The sequence below is a fragment of the Varroa jacobsoni genome, unplaced genomic scaffold (assembly GCF_002532875.2).
Source record: "Varroa jacobsoni isolate VJ856 unplaced genomic scaffold, vjacob_1.0 scaffold_1198, whole genome shotgun sequence".
NCBI lineage: Eukaryota > Metazoa > Arthropoda > Arachnida > Mesostigmata > Varroidae > Varroa > Varroa jacobsoni.
The window spans coordinates 1-22,895 of record NW_019214100.1 but is presented as its reverse complement, the minus strand read 5'-3'; the positions used below and the strand labels follow the sequence as shown (position 1 = coordinate 22,895).

Genomic DNA, 22,895 nt, shown 5'->3' with positions numbered 1-22,895 from the left:
CGGCACTATATGCGAAAATCGATATGGTGACAGGAAATGTTGCTACAATTCAACCTTGCCTTGACCATCGCGCATGTGTCGATACACTGGGGTGATGATTATTAGGCCAGCTCGTGGAAAACGCGCCTAGATCGAAATTTTGGCCTCAATTCACGTACAGCCTATTGAATAGTAGGCCTTTGCTTTTGTGTACAAATTTCGCACGAAGAAAATACTAGAAAAAGGCCACTGTCGAGGTTAATTTCACCCCAAAGTGTGCTACACTCCAAATGTTCAAGTATATAATCAAATATTCCAAAAAATTATCTAAATTTCATAATTAGTAGTCGTTAGAAGCATATGTATTTTGAGCAATTTGTATAACGTTTCATAAGAAATCTTATCGAGGACCCCGCACATAAAATAAGGTAGTACTTCGTTTCGAAAGGCGAATATAATAATATGGATGTGCTCCCGAAACGTCTTCAAATCCCTAAACGCATCGCTGCCCGTAAGGGCAAGGTCATTATAAATAGGTAAGTTTTGCTATATGGACAAGCAATCCAAGCTCTCTATGAGTATTGAAACGTCTAGCCTTATCAGGGAACAGATGTGAGAAACGTGAGAAAATGCGATCAGGTTTGTATTGAATGTTACAGGCTTTGGCCTTCTCGCCACGCTACAAAGTAGCATTTACATTGCAACCGAGAGGCTAGGCCCATTCAAATTTTAAGCGCCAAAAAATCAAATCTATGGCGTAAGAACAAACAGAATCTGTTTGGTGCTTCAAACAGACCTGAATATGATGTCAACGATGGTGATCCTCGTACGTTTTTCTATGCGTATTTGTTCTATAATATTTGTTCATGAGTAGCCGATGCAAGTTTTCTTGAAATGTAGTTCGTTTGATCTGTTTGCCATATGTAACAGATCATCTTCTATTGGTGAATATTATTGATTGTCTTCACCGTCTCAATTGACAAATCATATCTTGGATAGAGTAAAGGGAAATTAGATCCGAAGTGACTCCTTCTCTGATGAACGAATGAGTTGATCAAAATCAATAGAGTATACGCATAATAAACTAAGAGTTATTCATTATCATTTAATAGTAATGGTAGATCTATATCCCGATATCTACCGTCATGAGAAGCCATCCATTTGCCCCTTGTGTATGTTACTTAAGCAAGCAGGGTTAACCGTATTCCCAGCACTTTCACTTTGAATCATTCAATCAATCAATCAACGGTTTAATTCATTTGAAATTGGGTAGAAATCTACAGCTATGACATTGACAAGATGTAGGTTGAGCGGCTATTATTTGTTCTTTTTTTTTTCCTTATAAAGAATAGGAGCTGAATTGTAGCTGGTAACTCTATGAAGACGTATTCATATTGCTAAGCCTAATATTGCAATGATAAGCGTCCTTCAAAGGGATCAATGTTTCAACAGTTAACAACGGAGGTTCATTCATCTGTCATCAAGGGGCTCGAGACAATCTTTAGGGAAGCCCGAGTAATAACTGCCAACGGCAGTAGCGATTTTCAAAAAATGGGCTCAAACCGGACCAGGTTTTTAACCATACTATAGGTCGGCTTGAGGGGCGCAAATGGAACTTAAACGCTCGGCCACTTCTTTCGCAGTCGGCATTTGCAACGATCGCAAAATAACCTTGCACGTATTTTACACAGGCCTTCTCAGTTTATGATAAAACATCTGTAGTCAGCGGTTGCACTTTGTATGTTGCTGTTTTGACTTTTCTTCTATCTAGGTATCGCAAGCTTAAAACCGTGTTATGCTTCATTCTTCTTGCACAATATTCCTTCAGAGCCGTTTGGCTTCGAAGCTGCATTGTACAACAGATTGCGTCGACTAAATCATTATGACATGAAGTCTCATTTCACCATGGCAGTCGGTAATTTCAAAGAATAGAAGCAATTAATTCAGGCCGCGTCCAAGGGCCCCAAGTTAACGGAAAAAAACAATAGCAGACGAAGACGAACACTGAAATGAATAGCCAATCTTAATGAGTTGTTGTTAAAGTAATCGTGAGTTACCAGAGTATCTTCGCATGACCCAAAGATAGCTAGTTAGCTATGCTATGGCAAACAGAAGGTCGTCCATTTTGACTGCGAATCCTTTGAAAAAAAACTCTGCGCATCTTTTCCATTTGGAAATCAAATTTTTCTGGGACGCTGCGTAAATTAAACGCCATAATATTGAAATACATTATTGCCGGGTTTGTCCAGCTTACCAAAAATCTGTAGCCCTAAAGTTGCTCAAAATGTCTAATAATTTGTATATTATGGTGTAATACCAACAAATGATTGTAAGCAACGGCAATAGACTTGTTCAGAATTAGCTATGTACAAATCACGGCCAGCTAACTTCATTTCGATATACAGACGAGAGGACCAACCGGAATGTAACTCGAATCAGTCAGTCAGTCAGCGTTATGAGCAAGTGCTATACCTAAACAAGTCGCCTGATAATCGCCGGTAAGATCCATTGCTATAACTTAAAGCTTCAGGGAATAATTTCGAAAAACCTTGTTTCATATGCAATTTCATTCGATGTGAGAAATATTCAAAACCGTTTGTACGACGAAAGTGCACCTGCTCACAACTTGGGAAGGTGCGCAATACGTGTCGACAAATTCGGATTAGTCAGATGCCGTGCGTAAGACCACCTAAGTAGAGTGTTTAAACGTTCTTGACTGATTTTTTTTTACTTATAGTCTCTGATTCGTCGACTGTCGTAAAGTGATGCATTGTTTTTCTTTAGGCCTCACTCTGAACTTGCTGTCAAGTAAGCCGTTTCCTGCAACATGTACCTTTAAATTTTCGCTCAGCTGGCGCCAGAAATTGGCACCTTCCCAAGGGTTAAAGGTGGCAAATATCTGACCCAGGCCCGCAAAGTATTTAAATAAACACTCATAATCATTACTCGAAATGAGATGACAATATATTTCGGGATGCCATCGCTGATATTGCCAGTATCAAGTAGCGAAACGCAGCGCCAATGGCTACAGGTCTGCGGATTTCTTAACCCGACCTCAGAGGTCGTTGCCGCGCGTCGTTGTCATCATCATTATCGGCTTGCACTCCAGTACAGTTTTATCTTGGGGCTCGGATTTTAAAGTTTAATGCCTTTGGAAAAGACAAATTATTCTAGCGGCGGTAGCCGAGAAAGGCGCAGCTGGCTGGTGGCTGGCTATGCCCCCTTTACTGTGTCGCTAGACGGCTGTCGCACACATCCACCGATATCGTCATATACTGAGTCTATTGTCACGAACCCGCGGAACTGGGCAGGTTGTGAAAACGAGAGCAAACAACCTGGGGGAAGTATCTGGGGAGCAGGACGTAAACGGTGCAACGCAAAAGCTTCACGCGAATTACCACCACCGTCACCATAAAAACCATCTGAATTGCCAGTGAACACCGTATGCGCATCCCGTTGTCAACGTGGCCATTGGATCAGATCGTGGCTTTCTGAACTCAATGCGGATCCTCTTCGTTGGAGCCATCGTCTTTGAGCTGCGCTTCGTTTTCGCTTGGTATACGCATGGTACGTGTGCGCGAGCTAACGCGATCTATGCGATCGACAAAGCGCGTCGTCGACCATCGACGCAAAAAGGTCTGTCAGTGCATAGTCTGTTGGACTTCTTCTTTCTTAGCGGTCGCTAAAAATTAGCGATCAAAGGAAGTTATGGAAAAATACAGAAAAAGAAAAGTCATCAGGATCGCGTTTTCTGCGACGACATCAACAATTTCGATGAGCTGGATGACGATGATGGTTCAAACTGAGCTTTCTTCTGTTTTCTTTTGAATGAGTATGTGTCTGTGTGTGGAGATGTCGTTACGTTGGACTCAAAATATGAGTTGGAGTAGAAAAAAACCGCAAGATATTACCGCATCAAAGAAAAATAAATTGGCAGACAGAAATTTGAAGAAGGGCAAGCATGACGAAAACCCAATGGAGAATGCGGAGCGAGTTTTGGCTTTGACAATTTTAGCTTGAAAAGTGCCGCCGCGCACTTCTGTGTGTGTATGTAGCTAGACTTTAAAATAGAGCGGTTTGTTTGTTTGTTTGTCTTTGTATTGCTGTAATGACGCTATTCGGCAGCCGATAAGTGGCTAAGCATGGGTCTTCATGAAGTACAATTTGGTCATATGCATTTACGAATTTTGCTCGAAATCGCTTACCACTTAGATTAGCTACCACGTTTTAGGAAACAGTGAATAGAAGCTATAAGGTGGGAAGTTAGACACCGGAGCCGTGTCAGAGTTAGGTACGGTAGGTATGGACTAATGAGATTGTAGTTGAAGACGTATAATTTTTTAGTCAATCTATGTAGAGGATGTTCGAACCGCAAGGGCCAACGTTCTTCTTAACTTCACAATGCTGCCCGACTGTTTTGACGCCGTAACGTATGACATCATAGAAAAACATACACTCAATTACACCTTTCGTATATCGTCTTTATCGTGTAGTTTTCCCGTTTCATATTGTCACATACTGTATTATACATGAACTTTAACACGCATTTTATTTAAAAGCATACGTATGTCTGGGTCGTTGTAACGTAATTTAATCGAAATTTCGAAGAACTTCTTCTTAAGTTACTTATTTAATTGGCTAGGAGAAATGATTCAATACTCAATTATCGGAAACTCTGTGGAGTTTGTTGTATCTAGATGCTCGTTGCTGAATGACGCTGTTAGAAGCCAGTCGTCCGCAAAAGTGACCATGTATGTAGCAGCTGTGATGAGCTAATATGGCTCATCTCTTGTTCAATTGTAACCGAAACTTCAGTCAGACCACGTAAATTTCGCTTTTCATCGACCGACAGGCTGAAAGGGGAGAGAAATTGAGGTGAATGGGGAACCATATCGTGACTCGGTAGATATTATCATCGCCACACTCACGTTGGCCCGGAAATGACCCACATACATTGTTTGCATTTGAATTACTCCCCGAGCATCGTACCGGCGTGCTACTCATATGGGGCCGTGCGTAGGCCGATGAAGTCAAGCCAATCAGGAAGGTTCTAGGAGACAACTACTTAATGAAGGAAGGCTTTCAACTAATTACATCTAAGTAGGTGGTAACAACCCTATGAAATCATACAGTGAAATTTTCACAGAAGACCCTTAAAGGTAATATATAACTGATGAAAATTGCCATTACCGCTATCTGCTTCAAGTGTCATCAAATTGAGTAAATCCTCGTTCTGGCGTACGACCTGCATTGTACGACCCAACAGTTGTTGTTCTCTATTCATTCAGAGAAATTTGCTAAATTTACATATATAAAGACAAACACTAAAATTCAGAAAAAAAAAAAAGGTAATTTTTTTAATTTTCTTCGTTTCGGCGCTGCCTCAGAATACTGCTTGCGTCTATTTTATCTAATTTTAGTTAGGTAAACTGGCACGGTCGGAGCGGCGCCTAAATAATTTCTCCCCGAAGCTGTTTTATCTCTCATGTTTCGACTTACGCTAGATACATATGCTTGATACAACAAAACAGTACATCAGCCTATAACAGATACTTCGATGACCACTAAACTGATAGTCTTACAGGATTTCAGGGGTTTCTTACCGGATTTTTTCAGAAGTTGTACTTAGTCTATCAATAAGAAGTCAACTAGTTCCTGCCACGTTTCATCTGGCTCCCATTTTAAAAAGGGTCTCAGAAATATGTACATCTCGCAACCTTCCATCATCGACGCGCGTTCAGCTTTAGCGGCTAGTGGTTTTAGCATGATGAAGAATGGAGGCAAGATTCGCTTTGTATCTCCCAGACAAACACGCCCACCGAAACTCCTTATCAGCTATATAACATTTTCATAGTTCATCGAGTTGGCTTGGTCAAGACTGTCATTAGGAACTGGCGCTTTATTTCAGTTAGCTAGAACGGCAGATGATTGGATGAGTTCTTAGGGTAAACAGCAGATGTCTCAAAACAGGCCAAGGAAGGCTACCTCTAAGCTAAAAAATAGAAGCCTTCAGGGGCAAAGCCCGACATAAATTTAACCATTGTAATAGTTTTACAATCTCAAGATATGTTAATTATTAGATCAATATTATTATGTTACACACGTTATTATGTTACACTTAACTATGTAGAAATATCAGATACTAGGAATTGCCGGACCAGTAAACAAATTCAACTCAATTGTTTACCCGGAGAAGATGGCATGCATTTTTAACTTGGTAGAAGTATCTGACAAAACTTTACTATTGCATAACCAAATTTTAAAGTTAGTATGATTTTACTATTTCACGTATATTAGGAAAAAGTTTCCCAAAAGGACGACAGAGAATATTATTTCTATCGCTCTACCCATCAGCTGAAATTATTGTGAGATATTTTACAACAGAAATGAAATACAAATCCTTATGTCTCAATGTATTCGTACCATAACGATTTCCTCCCTGCAGTGCAGCATTAACTTCTTTCGAATGTGGCAAACAAGTAACTTCTAATTGACTAATAAATGCTAAATGGGGGCGTAGACACTCCGTAGAAAAAAACATGGATCCGTAAAGGCAGTTCTTAGGAATCGGGCGACATGCACTAGTAAAGATGCTCTATATTTGAACGCGCTTTTTTCAGGGCTGAAAAATTATTCGAATCAGAGCATCTGAGCGCATCCGACTAAAGACGCTCTGCATCGGCCGGCACTTCGTTATGACCATCCGCGCTGTATCTAACTCCTGAAAACCGTAACGCTGAACGGACACGGCCAGGAACCTAGAATTTCTTCTATAAAAAAATGGTTGCTTCTCTCCATGATGCTAAACCGAAGAACAACTGAAAGCAGGATTCCTGCATGCAGTGATTTGATTTGGACTGCCAAATGTGCTTCAATAGAGAAGAATTACAGTGAAGACGTCAATTGCATTTACGATTATGAGTTTACAGGCCTTAAGAATACATTGATGTTTCGTCAGGGTTGATTTGTCCTATTCGATATTGGTGTTCTATTTACTCAACTTAATCCACTCAACTTACCAATGGTAGCCGATTTTGAGGGCCAGTCGATTCAGCTGATTGCAGCATGGATCCGATTGACTAATAATATTACTGCGAAGACATTGACTTTTTTCGCAACAACTACCTTGCTCCCGTTTCATTAATAATGTTCAGAGAAAGCGAGTTAACAATTCTTCAAACTGGACAATAAGACCAACTTATAGTTACCTTTGATATATATATATATATATAGTTAATCCTACTAGTACAAATAATAGCGACGTACCGTACATATGAGCGTCTATCTTCAATTTACCGAGAACGCCTATTTTCTACACACTGACTTGTCTTCGTTTTGCCTAAGCGAACTAGACTATTTCTGTGACTATGCACTGGACTAATGAAAGTACAATTATAGAAAAATCTATACCTCTGTCGATACTGATCATCAGTATTTTTTGACTTGTAATGAATAAACAATCTATGATCTTCTTTATTTGCTCTACTAGCTACATATTTAATTATGGCTTCTGTACCTATTTGTTATTTTTTTTTATAGCAAGCTACTATTAGTAGTAGAAAAAAACTATCCGATGCAGTTGCTGCCGGATCGCCGGAACGGTGTGCTTCTCAAGCGTAAATCAGTTTAAAATACTAGAATCCCGGAGTGTCAGGCCGTCGGTCCCTTATGTTATACTATTTGCGTCTCGTTTTATGAAAGCTCACCGACTAAATCTCTAGGAACGCGCGTTGGCTGTGTAATTCTATCGTGAAACTAAGTATATTCTTATCAGTAATGCGGTGAGGAACGTTTGGCAAGCAAATCACATACAGCAATTTAAGCTTCCTTTCTTATGGCAGTATTGTCGAACTATCCTTTTGGCCAAAGAGGTTCAAATGTTGTTTCTCAAGAGTCTAAGGACGCGCGCGCTCGGAGTCACTAAACGCAGCATCGACCGCGGGAGGCTACGCCCCGAAGATTCCCAGCTCATTGGTCTTGAGAGACGAAAGCCGGCACACTTACTGCTGCCGCTGGCGTGAGAAAGGTTGTCTCGTGCTTAGTTGGAAACACAAAAACTGCTTAGCAAGAAAATTGGTGGACCAGCGATATTGACCGACCTGGTATATGTGGAAAGGAAAACATCTCGACGATGTTGCCCTGACTGAAACAAAATTGTGATAGTTCTTTACTTAAAGGAGAGGAACCAGCGAGATGCTGGCCTATGCATCAGTAAACATTAGAGCTTTATACGGAGCCCCACATGTCGCGTGTCTCTCGAAGAATTGCCTATTCTGGGTGTGTGAGCCTATCTGCAATACATATGTCTCTCTCTCTCTTTCTCTTTTATTTATACATTGTGTTATATTCTGACTTACCAAATTTCATAGTAACAATAAAATCTTACCAAGTAACTTGGAAGTTGTCACTTTTTTGGCAGGGGTTTCCTAAACCGTACGCGTTGCGATAATGCTGGCGGCCAATGTATATGACCATGTTGGACAAATGGCCTCCGACTGACCATCGTTTAAGGTATGTGGCTAATATTAGCTTGAACCATTGCCGAGGACAAGCAACAGCGATGCTAGAACATATACTTGTCCTTTATTTTTGCCTTTCCGCAGCTATCCCACCAACTTTTCGATCGTTCTGTGTTTTGTTGTGACAAGCTTGTGACAGGTAAAAATTGTGCGGACACACTTTTTGTATTAGCGACTTCTATCTATAAACTGTTTTGCACTTCGATCCGATGGTTGGCGGATCATTAAGACGGCAGAGCCACTGGCCAAAGGTGTATGGTAGAGAGATTCGATGACTGTGAATATTATTTTGAAGGAGGGGCACAAAGAGAGGGGGCCGTCATCGGGGGCGAAAACGGTGGAAGTAACTGGCGGTGTTGACGGACGCTGGCATAAACGGGGCCTATACAAAGCGTTCTGCGCTAAATCGGACGTCGATGCTTTCAATAATAGACGGTAGAAGGCAACGACTGGAACGTAAAATGGTTAGGTTAAACATACGTATCCAAATGAAGGTTTAGTTTTCTGAAAAATGTATGCTTTAAGAATTTCTTATATTAAATAATTTGATCAGTGCAGTAAAACGACGTTGCGAGCCAGAATTTTGATATTATTATTATTAAGAATTCTATATAAAAATTCTCTAACCGATGGTATTACATAAGTTACTTTTCACTCGTCTGCTACATAGCCCAAAGCCATCATTAAGCAGCCCGTGGCTCGATACTCCTTTTTCATTCTTCTGATAGTCATCGATTAGGTAGACGCCGAATGACACTGTTTGCAATGTACATAGTAATGTACTTGGATGTACCATACGAGCTTTATCTTGCTTGGAATTAGGCGTACGTCGTCTGCGGTGCGTCGCAATCGATCGACTTTATTCTTTTCCATAAAGGCATCACAGCAATGGAAAAATTGCAGGTAAATTTTCGTCATCCCTACGTGGGGTTGGGACCCGACGTGGGACCCGACTTACTTGTTAATGGACGATCGTATTATGGAATCGGTTTGCTTTTATAGTTTCGAAACAGCTGGGTCTGGTGGACCCAAGTCTGCGACCACACGGTCATAGCGTGGCCACCAATTGCAAGTGGACGGAAAGCTGCCATGCTTTTAGTAGCTTTTTTTTTATTTTTACATATAATCCCTTGCACGTTAGCGAACCTCACATTCTGGTTCTATGGACACATTGCGACAATGGTAGCGTATCAGTTGGTTAGACACGTAGGAGGTTCCCATAACGCTCCGTATACATATATTTCGTTTAGAGTACGCGTTGGTCGATCGTCTGTTATGATCATTCATTCGACTAAAGATAGCCGTCTTCCTTGTGTAAAGTGTATATATATATATATATACTTCTAGGGTTGGTTCAACGCTGCTTTGGATTCTTTTCGAGTTGAAAAGTGCCGCCCTTTATTACCTTATAGCTTATTTGACGTATTTAAAACGACGCTATGCTACCCGTTATTGTTTATCCGCAGCTGTGCATAACATCTTACCTGAATTGATACTGTTTTATATAGCAACCTTTATATAGGAGGGAAATTTTTAGGAAATCTCTATAGGGAAATTTTATATAGCAATCGATCAGCCAGTTATAGTAATTAAATATCAATGAATAACTGTGACATGTCGTACAAATATGCCGCATTGTTATTGTCTCGCAGTACTGATTATTAATATAGTGAAAATATTGGCTGTTCATTATTGTGACATCTGAAACAGATGTAAAGCAGAGAAATAAAAGCAGCGGTCTTATTCAGAAGTACCATATCTATTCAATGTGCCAAGTCGAATCTACTTCAAGTCATGGTGTTTTTTTTCCTATTGCCTTTATAAAATCTGTCCTCAACAGGCCTTACGATACGCAAGTGCATTGTTAATCCCAGATTTGATGCGTTTACTCGAAAAATCCTGCTATTCCTCCATATGGTGCTGATAGAACAATGGCCTCTGCGATTCTGATCCAAAGGCTTCAGTGTGACAGTAACAATTTTTTGGTGAGAACAGCCCGCAGCAGTTCCCAAGAACTAGCGATGACTTGCTGTAAGGATATTGAAATTCGAAGCAATGTTTTTTTACATTGACGATACCAAATTAGATCAGATCCCAGATGATTAGTTCAACTTCTTCGCTGCATTATAACTACCTTGACTAAATCTCAACTCCGTGTTGGGCTACACATGAATCCTTACACGTTGCTGGACCTATATGGACACGTAGGTAGGTGGGTCAATTTTTCTTGATCAAGGTAGCGAAAGTTCTGTTTTGCTCTTAATTAGACGGGCACTAATTTTCCGGTTTGAGGGTAATTGGGGCGTTAATACGTTTCTAGTCTGGGAATACTAGTTGTCCGCTATAGCTTCGCCCTCGTACGTTTCGGGAACCACTGAAGCATCATTTGACCGTTCGTGTCAGATCGTCGTTGGCCGCAAACGGTCTGAAACAATTCGTATCGCTGTTCGATGTGGGTTTCATGTCCGCTTAAAGCCTCACGTCGATTTCTACCAATAGACTCGATATTCCGCTCACGTTTTTGCACATCTGTATAAAATACTCTGTTCATCAACGGGTATTATCGCAGTTTATACAAATGCTACCTATTCATGACAAGAATTTTTACTGCAAGATGGTTGGCGAAATTAATCACTGCATAATTGAAAGCCTGTAAACGATAAGATAGATTAATAACAATAACGTAGCTATATTCTTGTCACATAATTTAAGAAGTCACGTGTAGCATGGTCCTGCACCGATGACAACATGCTTGTATCTCTGAAGCTAACTGGACAGTGTTGGCACCTGAGCAAGGAAAAGAACTATTATTACGATAAGTTTTTTGTAATTAAACTTCAACTATTCCATGTCTCTCCACTGTATTCCTTTAGTTTTAGTCAAGATGGGATTGCTAGAAGAAGCGCATCACTTCTTTATTGATTAACCAAAAAGTTGAAATATTTGTTTGGATTTACGTCTATTCGTGATAAACAAAAAACGTTAATTACTTGAAATCATGAACATGTTCTCATATACGAGAATCTGTTCATAAATGATTGAAATCGAAGTAAGGTAAATTCTGAAAGACTCCTGGCTCTTTGTTGATTATAAGCCGTATACTGTAAAATCCTGTACTAACAAAAAGGTTCGTTTATGTCTTGAGCTAAGAAACTGGTAAAGAGGTCTACGAAGGTTCGGATGGAAGCTGACGAAAGATCCGTCTTCCCTAAGCCTAGCTGATAGAGTTACACGTCCGTACTCCACTGGCTTAATCTTCGGCACTGCCTCGTGCACTGATATCTGGTGCTAGAAAGCACTTCGGGAGTTCTACGTAGAGCGTTATAAAAAAAAGCTTGGTCTTGTCTCCTATGTTCTTAGTGACAAGCGATTTCCATTTCAAGGAATAGGCTCGGGCCTTTCTCCTCTACTAAAACTAATGCTAAGGCTTATAGCCACCCTGACGTTTATTAGTATGACTTTTGCCGGAATAATTTAATGACAGAAGAAGAATACTTCCAACACGTGAAGAAGTGATTTAATGATTTCTATATTCTGCACCGCAGCATACATTGTTATATTATATTAAAATGTCAGCGAGGTAGACGACAAAAGCGTTGTTCTTCAGAAGTCGTTCAGAAGTTTCACGCTCAATATCAATTAAAAACGAATCGAAGAACAGACTCAACAGGAAATTCCGAACGAAACCTTAGAACGTTAATTTCATGAGGACAAAAACCATATTACATACTTGTTTTTTTTTTTATGAACGCCTGCAACTTTAAAATGTTGGATTTTAGCTATACTTTACGGAGTTCATTCACGTAAACCAATTCTGCAAATACGAACAACTCAGCCTTAAGGAATGAGTAGCAGATTATTTTGTTACTGAGTGGCTCCGACAAAATCGGTAGACAAAGAGGGTACAGAATATATTTTAACAGGACGAGATCTAACGAGATAAGTCAACTCTGAAATTCACACTTCCTTTTCTTGGTAACCAGCTAACTTTGGCATTGTTTTAGTCCCACAACATCTGACTCCGAAGAGAAAAAGTTGGCAGCGTATATGGTGAAGATTTTGTGTCTTTTTCTAGACAGAATTACGTATGCTACCACATAAAAAGCAAGTAGAACCAGAGCTTCTGAGCATAAACAACGAATGGCTTTGTCTGGATCTCACTAAATATAGTTTCACTGCTTTTTTTCTTTTTTCTTTTTTAACTAGCTGGTGGCGTTGTCTTCTCTAAAGTTGAATGTGACGAAACAGTATAAATTACCTTGTCTTAGAACAGGGATTTTTCTTCCATTACTAGTCCCTTCTGTGTTTGACACAGCCAAGAACGAACCGTGGTTGTGGCATAACATCGGCGCCGCTACCAGCATACGGCTGCTTGGCCGCCGAGACGTACTGCCATGATGGAAGCTCCGAACGCGAACGAGACCAACGAAACACGACTACAAAAAGGAGATGGAACATATAGAAAAGTCCTACTATTGCCGGTCGGGGTGAACGGATGGAAACCGAAAAGTAAAACGAGTGTGCGAGCATCGTGCCTGCCAATCTTCCCAGTGAGAACTCTGAACGACAATAAACATGAATAGCAACGAAAAGAGCAACGACATAGCTACCATTGCTTCCCTCTCTCACGAAATGAATAGAGATGGTTAATGCCGGATCGGTCTGAGCATAGCAGCAACATTTATGTAGCCACAAACGAATCTGGCAGCTCTGACAATCTGACGCATCGGTCGATAGAGTGCGTCGCCCGGATACTGGATAGAGCCTATGTGCGTCTAGCCGATTTTTTTTTGCAGTTTTTTTTTGTGTTATTCCATTATTATGTACGGAACTTGTTTTATTCCACTTGGTCGATTGATGTGTCTGTTTTAAGCTTTTACCACTCGGCTGATTCGCTGTATTGGCGCTAGAAAGCGACATTGGATGTCGCCGGGTTTGTCAAAACAGTTTAATATTAGTGGCAAATGAGACTGGCCCCCCGACAGGAAAGCATACTGGGCACAAACTAACATTTGACTATGCTTAAGAGGTACTTATAATCATTCCTGTTAGCGTTGTGCTTGGTGCTCTAGCAAAATGATTTGTCGTTCGCTTTCAAGTGCCAGGGCGCTATACAGAAAGCTTTAATCCCTTTAGCCTTGTTATATATATATATATATATAAAATGACTCAAGTCAGCTGAACTTAAAGACAAGCGGTTTGAATCAGAAGTATATAAAAGCTGTGAAATGTTGTCAATCGTCATAGATCAAATCTATAAATCTATTTAGTGATATTCCAGTGGAAGAAACCTCTACTCTTCAGCATAAAGTCTAAACGTCAAACTATGGACTAGACCGAAAATTATTGCAATTTATATATTCCGTTCTTTAAACTAGTATTTCTTCTAATGGTGTTTGCTATATAGGATAGGGCATCTTTGAGAAGGATAATGCTGATATGGGAATTGTGATTGAAACCATACAACTTCTGATAGTCCTTCGAATTGTTTCCAACACCATACGATCTTGCTTATTTAAAATATATCCATTTATCATTCTAGCGAATATAATCATATGCGCTCTAAAGGAATAAAGCTTTCCCTATAACTCGTAAGAATGGCCTAAAGCTCCGAATACATACCTATGTAAAAATGTGTACAATCTAAGAACTAGAATACAATCGGTCATCGGTTGTTTCTTCGTGTTTTACGTCTGGTACTGAAGTGTTAAACGTTACTTCAAAAGGCTGGCCCCCGGTGTAGCACGAAGTGTGTTTATGCCCTAGCCTCGAGTAGCACGTGCCGCTAAGTTTAGCATACAAACACGCTATCCACTGCGCTATTACGAGGATAGGCAATCAATAGTTATTGTCTGTATTTTTCTGTACTATTGCTTTACAAGGAGTTTGCTGTTTCCGCTACAACGCCGCTTGTTTCCGCTGTCGATTCGAAACCAAAGGCGTTACCGGCTTTGGTTCCACATCGTCCTCTTTCCGTCCACTTCCTCGAAGCATCTAACTATAACAGCACATATTTCACAGTCGTGCTTACGTAGATCCCTCCCTTTTCTCCGTTCACGTATTTCCGTTTTTTCTTTCTTCGATGCTCGAAAGGCGAATGGCCAAAAGCTGTGGCCTAGCACCAACAAAGAAACGATAACCCGCTTACCAACAGATCTTGCAGCATACCATATTATTATCTATTATCGAACATAAACTATTTAAGCATACACTCACGTTCAAACAGAGCTAACTGTTCGAACGATGGTTTGCTATGCCTTCGCTTTTCAGCGTCTTACGACTCCAGTCAATGGTAATGACGTCTGAAAAAGATTAAGACAAATATATCGTTATCTAATATACTGAGTAAAAACAAGGACGTTAGGTATACCTGATAATTACTATTTGTAATGCACGTAATCGTGATAGATCTTGAGGAGGATTAGAAAGAATTACAGATACAGTGCGATGAAGTGAAGAAACGATTCAGCAAGCTCGAAGGTTCACGAATAGTTTGAAATCGTATATGACAGGGGTAGAGAAATGTCAATTCTATCTATAACAATGATCTTGATGAACTTATGATTTTTTTTTTCGATTGCTTCTAAAAATCGTTGACTCGGTGAAAAATAGGTCGCTTGTTTATTCTATGGCAGCAGTCTTAATGCTACCTTTTAAACTTTGAAAAATTTTCAGTCGCATCAAAGGGTTTGCGAACAAAGCGAGGGATACGCCCAATCAGCAGTCGCGATATTTAACATAAAAGAAGACTAATGCAGATGAGCGGCTTAGCGAATATAAAGGGCAGCCGTCAGACTTTTCCCTAACTAAACGATCCAATTTCTCAGTCTCGACGACGTCAAGCCCTTGATTTTCCTTTTTTCTTTTCTTCTTAGCAGCCCTCAAGATGTCGTCACCCGTCGTTGCGCTAAGAGCAGAACGGCCTGTAGGAATCATAACACCGGCAGCATCGAGTCGTCAAAGTTCTTCTTCAAATACAAGGTCGGCACGACCATACGCAATAGCTGTAATATCTGCGCATTGAGCCCACTAACCGTGATGATCAAGTTCACATCCCTATCTCCGGATGGCTGATATCCCTGTTCGACACTTTCCTATTTTTCTATTGCATTTTTCTCGTTCTTTCTTTTCCTTCAATGTTCAACTTTATTGTGGCTGTGCTGCGAAAAGTGTTTTTCGCGCAACAAATTTCTCACCAATATAAGATCTTGCAGATACTTCTAGTTTCATACCTCCATCTTGTCTCCAGAAGGAAAGATAGATAACACAACTTTTCTTATAGATACTGCCTGCTTACGAATGATCCCATCGGCTATTGACTAGTAGCTTGAGCGCACGTACGGTAACAACAATGCCATTCGTGAATAGGTCGCTCGTAGTGAAACCAGTAATAACGTATTTATCACTACCGGTTAATGAAAATGCAATTTAGCTTGACAGCTTATGACATTAACATGACAGAAGTTGCCATTATACATGGGTGAAATTGAATGAAAAATGGGGACCAGGAATGCCCCAATGAATTGGAAACCAACTATGCTCTGTTGTCAAAATTCAGAAGTACCAACGACGATAGGTACTTCAATAGAGTGTTAAACGCACAACAGTCACACGGTGACAGCTCAGAAGAAGTGCGATGACCGATTAAATTCAGGGTAACTTTTTATTGAATTTGGCTAATATGATCGTAAGTGAAGAGTAGTTGGTATTCTTTAAATAGACATTGGAGAAATTCACGTTTGCGCCTTAGATACGAGTATAAAACCTTCCATTTTAGCTGTCCTATGCTGAATCTATAGCGAAGGTGTCCATGGCACGTCTGCTACACGAAAACGAACTTGACGAATATATATATATATATAACGAACGGCGTCGAAAGCCAATGATATCGTTTGCGTCCGCTGATCAAGCGTTCATGTGTATGTGAAATATAGATTGGAAAACTTTTTACTATATTATTAAAATAAAACTCTAATCATTACACAATACCAATCGTATCATTTGTTACGTTCGTGGTAATATTTGGTGCCAAAGACACCTTCAACCTATGTTAGGTACGGAGACAAGCTCCATGACTCACAACGCCGCCATATTTACTCGTCCTCTCTGATAGAGATGTTCGCAACATAAAGACTGCTATAGGGGGTAGAGATGTAAGAGCAGACAGACCTCTGTAAAAATGTAGACATATAGGAAAATTTCGAGTAATGGAAACTGGCATCTTCAGTGGTGGCTGAAAGCAAGTTCATAGCCATTGAATAACTGCTACTCACTCTAATCTGTAGAGGGGAGCCGATATCTCCAATAAAGACACATAGATGTTACAACCTGAGAGTATTTTGCGAATAATTTAAAGTACGTGTTTTTGATGCCGCACTTTTTAGAGCTATCGTTTATGTTTAAGAACAGTCGACTAAGAAAATCACGATCTTAGATTTTAGTATGTTCACCACAAATCACACTAACTTGAATACCAAAAACAGCAGCTTAAATTAGGGGCACAGTGGTTATTGAGAAATAATTCCTCGATGTGATATGATGAGATCAAAAATAGTAGCTCCCGGATAAAGAGTCAATGGTGTCATAGAGATAAAAGATTTCTACCTTCGTAGAGAAAAAAAAAAAAAAAAAAGATACTTGTTGGTGTATACCGGTTTGTTGAACTTGTCGATGCTGTCATCTGCTGTTTTCATTGGGGTTAGAAATGTATATATTTCAGTAATATTGCTATGTAATTAAAAATTGACCTACACAGACAACGGTCTCAAATGTGACACAGATCTAATTGTATTACAATGGTAATTTAAAAATCCAACATGTCTTTATTTCGTTAACGATGTTAATTTACAAAAGTAGCCGAGGCTGACAATTTTTTCAGATACCAAAAAGAATGATCATATGATATAGACAAAAGATCTAACGTTTCCTCTATTTATTCAGATAGCAAAGTAACTTATTGTTATTAAGTATCTTTTTGCTAATTAATGTCTACTTTAAGATATGTTATTACTCCTATTTAGGGTGAATGTTCACTGCGGTTGATTTCATTTATTAGTTCGTAGTCTCATTCGAGCTTTATACACACAAACACTTGTCTGATAGAAATGCATCGTAAGTTATTGTATTCGGAAATTTAGTCGCCGAATTCCTAATCTCATAAAAAAAAAACACAGTTTCAGTTAAACAAGGCTACAGCAATCACAGAGTGTGTGGCAGAACTTAGTATTGTACGAAATACCGCCATTATCTGTAAACCCGGAAGAGAATCACATGTCTTTGACAGTTCTAAGCGATCCGTTGAGTTCATCAAGTGTATACCCAGTAAATGTCTTAAGCACAGATGCAAGACCCCACAGGCTGTTTCGCCAGCGTTTCCAATCAGCTCCATCTGCAAGGCGGTCGCCTAACAGAGTCATAGCTGCCGTCATGGGCTCGTTCTAATCTGCCTCACTGAGACATGTCTGTCCAGTTTTGGCCTCTCATTCTCTTGCCGACGACTACGGTTTTACTGATCAACGATTATTGTATCCCTGCGATCCTCCCTAACCTAACAGCTAGCGTTTTTTTTTTGTCAACCATGGGTTACTCTCCAGTAATTGTAAGCTTACTCCCTGGCACGATATATAGAAAGGTCTAAGCTTTCCGCTAAGGGCTATTTATCGATACGACTGGTGAATCGAGGACCGGCTGAAGCCCTTCCAATACCTTTGACACCAACAATAAAATCCAACAAAGACACGCCAGGAAACGCTGTCCGACAATGTCTGAAGGAGTAAACTGTTAGTTTGACGGCGACCCTAATTAAAAACCAGTGAGTCTAGAGCTACGCTTATCGGCCACTTATGAATCTGCAAAAAATGCAAAACAAATGTAACAAAAACACGTTGCAGACGACGCCCGACAATTTGCCATCTTCCAAGTTCTATGCTTTGTCCAGTTGTTCTCTCAGTACCGCATTATTGGAGATTTTTATTGCCTGCTGACTGTATGCTGCAGAAGAAATCTTCATCATATGTTTGATTAAACAAAACGATAAGCAGAAATTTTCCGCTACGATACGATGAATTTATGTAACTGTCGCGAAAGTGCTTTAACCAATATGACGCTCGAGTGTTGCTCTATCCGCTCTCAATGCGGCTAGTGCGCGTACCAATTTATCCAGGTACATTTTATGCTCTTTATTCTACATGTCGCTGTTGGTTTATTCTACTCCGATAATCAATCTTACGCCCTGCCCACACCTATAGAACTGCACTCCCGTACCCTAACGCTGTCCTAAATGCATTAGGTTAACGCTCAAGATCCAGCACGACAGGCTACGTGGGTTCTCTTCCCTGCGAAGCCGTGACAGGCCGACAGCTCTCCCTATCGCGTAACCACTTTACGGTCATTACCTAGAAAACTCACTTCAGTAGGCGCTGCACAACAATTCGAGTCGGCTCTTTTCCCATGCCAGAGCTGTCCGGCTCAATCCGCCTCGACCACTTCATTCATCGGCTTCAGCTGTCACTCTGCTTCGACAAAACCCTTTTACTTTTTCTACTCTATCCGCTTCAAACCAATTGCGTACGCGCCCTAGGCTTCATTGGATATTCATTGAAAAGGCTACCTCGAAGTATTTTTTTCGTAGCTATGCGTCTACCGTATCGAAATTACGTGACAAGCTGAGTGTGTTACCGTATGTTTCAATAACGGTTTCGATGGCTAATTGCTTATGGAACCCATGATATCCTCTCAAGCCGGTATAAACCGCTAAGTTGATGACCTATGCCCTCTCTGCAAGCATTCACTGTTGCACCAGCAACAACTACCATCTAAGCCTCGAAGCAGTCGTATGCGCCTGCCTACTTGGGCCTAGCATCCGAGTTTCATCGAATTCGCTCTACTTAACTTTCTGAAAAGCCATCCATTTCGGTGGCCACAAGCAACTGTTTCTTCACACCAGCTTGTTCGATGCACATGCCTCGAAGGATACAACCAGCGACTTGTATCCCTACGTGAGGAAAAGTGCTCGAGTGGTGATTTTAACCAGTCTGTTTACCGACGGCTCTGCTCTGAAGGCTGTCCCGGTCATTCTCACGTCCACTGAAACAGGGCTCGATACGCTGCCCAGCGCTCGTCCTCCCTCATGGAACTGTCCTTTAGCTATCGTCCATCATGACGTAGTATTAACTCGCTCGAATCTGCCCCGCTGATATGTAGAAGAACCAGGCCTTGGCTATCCTTTGCTTGGTTCTGTTTGTGGCGATGCTGCGTTGGAATCGCCGCACTGCCTCAGGGCATCTCTCGAGTTTAGCTGCTTCCTATTTTTTCTTATCAGCCAGGGCTAGCTCTCCAATAATTCTGAATGAAGGTGAACTGATATACTTCGGTCAATAATTAGTGTTCGTTCCTCACGTTCTTATCCAATGTCGTGCGAAATGCGACAAAGACGCAAAAAACTCAACAAATCTATAAAGTTATCTGAATAATTCTTAAAGAAAATCGAAATAAACTACAAGACGTACACTACGCTTTTATTTTTATACTGCTTTTTCAATTACATAGAATAAACAACGCTGAACAACAAATACATTGTTTCGGGTGCATATAGTAACACGATTTATTATTATTATTGTTATATGTAATACTATGTTCTGCGAATGAACTAACACAACCGTTGGCATGAAGATAGTTCAACGGACAGCTGTTCGTCGTCTTCTTTGTTGTCTTCGCCTCGCTACTATTACGACTACGACACCGAATATTTGTGTTTGTTAAATATAAACAGCAGTCGTACAGACATGATTTCATTTGTAAATATGGGCATCTGCGGTTACAGACATCCCAATGTCTGACCGACCTGCGCATTGCCGGCAGGTCTACCTGGAACTGACGCCCGATTCATCCGAGTTCCTCTGTGTATGTCCTATCCCGCTGGACAAATATCGGTGAGCAAGCAGATGTTCGTGCTGGTGGAATATAGAAACAATCGTCGTATTTCTGTATCTGTCGATTTCTTGATTAGCTGTTCCTGTCACTTTTCGAACTACCATGCGTTACACTGGGCGTTCTCTCCTCATCGGATTCGTATGTGTAAGTATGTCAGTATCTGTGCATGTGGGCGCTAGACGCACGTGTCTGGCTTGTATCAACGCTAACATAAATATTTATGTTCTCATATTGGTTAGGCAGTGTACCAACTAGATAGGCTACGACGTTCATTTGCGATGTACTAGCTTGGCCACAGCACGCGCTAGCCCTATCTCTGTTTCTACACAGGGAACATAGACAACTCCCTGTCTCTAAGCAAAAAAATAGGACCAAGCAAGCTTTCACTTATGTTGACTGGGAGCTGAGCGTAGCAGGATAGGAAAATACGAAATTATGGCCAGTTTTAAGCACGACGAAGATAGGTAGGCTACAAGAGCGGATTAGTAGGTGGTCGCCAGAACTACAGATGCCCTGATGTCGGTACAAGAAAGAATGAGCGTAGCTTATAAAAACGCGGACTTGAGCAAAGAATATCCGGAGAAAAATGTGAGATTACGGCAACGTAATGGAACTATAGAAGTGCATCTTTTCCTAGACGAAGCTAGAAAAAAGGAACACGATAAAAACCAAGCTTTATATCATTAGACCGAACCTTTGAACGACGACCCTGTCATCTACGTGCTTCGTCTCAAAACTCTTGTCGTACTGACACCTATAGGCATCAACAAGTGTGTATGTTCGTAGGCGACTTCGTTATAACATCACGAGGTTGACTGGTATAAGGACACCAGTTAACGTTGTAAAACTCGACAGATACTATAATAGATTTCCGAAATTATGTTTTAATTGTATAATGGAATCAGATGTGCCGTTTCATCCTGTCACTTAATACGTATCCTTGGGATGCACTGCATTTGTACGTGTTTCAACCTGAATGATGGCAAGTTGAACGTAGCTCGTATTTTTCGGTATTCATTAAATGAAAACCATTTTTAACGAAGTAATATTTTTTCTCGTAACAAACTCGTGAAATTCGTTAAACTTCTTTCTTTATAAACAACGATAGAAAGAAAGAAAGAAAGAAGAGTATTGCGCTCCAATCTGGGCGTGTTGATCTGAGGATGACTTGTCAAATACCCTTACGGCACACGTCGGTTCGGAAAGATACCTCGACGACGGTTTTTGACTGAGACCTTCCAATCTCTGAACTCGGCAGTCATCCCCGTTTAGCGAGAGATTGGCTAAAATTTTTGTTCAACTTTACCCAAAAGTGTTATTTAAAAGAACGAAAAAAAAGTCGCGCTACAAAAAGAGATGATAGAGCGTCCAGAGCAAGAATCCATTCAGAATCTGATTTACCACGTTCCGATAATACTTTTGTAACACTTCCGACTAAATCTGCATACGGCTGAGACTCGCAAATGACCTACCACTAAGTAGATACTATATGATCAGAAATTCTAAAGGTTTTTCAAGCCACGGTTGACTTTTAGCCTTTACTCCCTGTATATTGAAGCACACAATAAGATATTACTACGGGGCTTATACAGAAAGGCGTGCACAGCACAAACGGGCCCACTTCAGTTCTCCGCCGAAACCCGCGAACAGGTAGTTTATGCCGTGAAGTGTCAGCTCCAACATGAAGTATTATATGTCATATTTTTTTTATCGATGTTGGCTTTCAGGTCTTTTGCATCAGTCAAATATGGATCCCCGACGGCCGTACTCCTCACGGAAGACGAGCAAGACTCATTGATTGTTGCAATGGTTATAGTCGCCGTCGTTCCCCGCGTTTTGTTGCTGTCGTTACGGCCGCGGTCATTACTATGCAGATAATACAAATTATTTGAATTGAGTATTGTTCGGGGCACCCCAGTGGCCACTTTTCGGCTTTCCGAGTCCTTAGCGAAAGCAACTGGCAAAAAATCCTTCCTCGATTAAGTAATCAATTGTATAACTTATTCTTATTAAGTTCTGCAATAGACTAGCCTTAACGTATTGATAATGACTGGTAACAATCGTTGTTTACATATGTTCCTGTGTAGGATTGTATCAGATGTTTGTCGTTTATCACTTCTTATGTAAGTATTGCGAGTGTAAATATTATTTTGTAAGTGTTGTTGCTGATGACGGTGATACTGTTGCTGGTATTGGCAATCAGGAACAAACCCCTCCGACCGTCGGGAGGACGTCTGATAGTGCTTAACTTCGAAATTTAACGAAGATCAGTTTATTCTCTAAAAATGTAGCCAGCTTAAAGTCACAATTTACCGCTTTTACCCAACGATTAGCACCGTGTGTTGTATCATGTTATATATAATATGAGTATATACGTTGAACCAAATGATATATAAATAAAAATAGTCGACAGGAGAGTCTGATTATCGTTATTCTCATTTGAGTTTGAGCAAAATGGCATATATA

The 22,895-nt window shown here is 40.5% G+C and overlaps 1 long non-coding RNA gene across 5 annotated transcripts in view; it reads left to right on the top strand.

Moving 5' to 3' along the window:
• Nucleotides 1–22,834, top strand: part of LOC111267533 (uncharacterized) — a 41,440-nt gene extending 18,606 nt beyond the window's left edge. For 3 of the 5 annotated variants that reach the window (XR_015313856.1, XR_002684693.2, XR_015313857.1), the window contains one exon: nucleotides 6,600–7,490. This is a non-coding gene — a long non-coding RNA (uncharacterized LOC111267533). Of the gene's footprint in view, nucleotides 1–6,599; nucleotides 7,491–20,319; nucleotides 20,574–22,156 lie in introns of those variants that run through there. The other 2 variants (XR_002684694.2, XR_002684692.2) reach the window with 1 other exon arrangement.
• The last annotated feature ends 61 nt before the right edge of the window (nucleotides 22,835–22,895 follow it).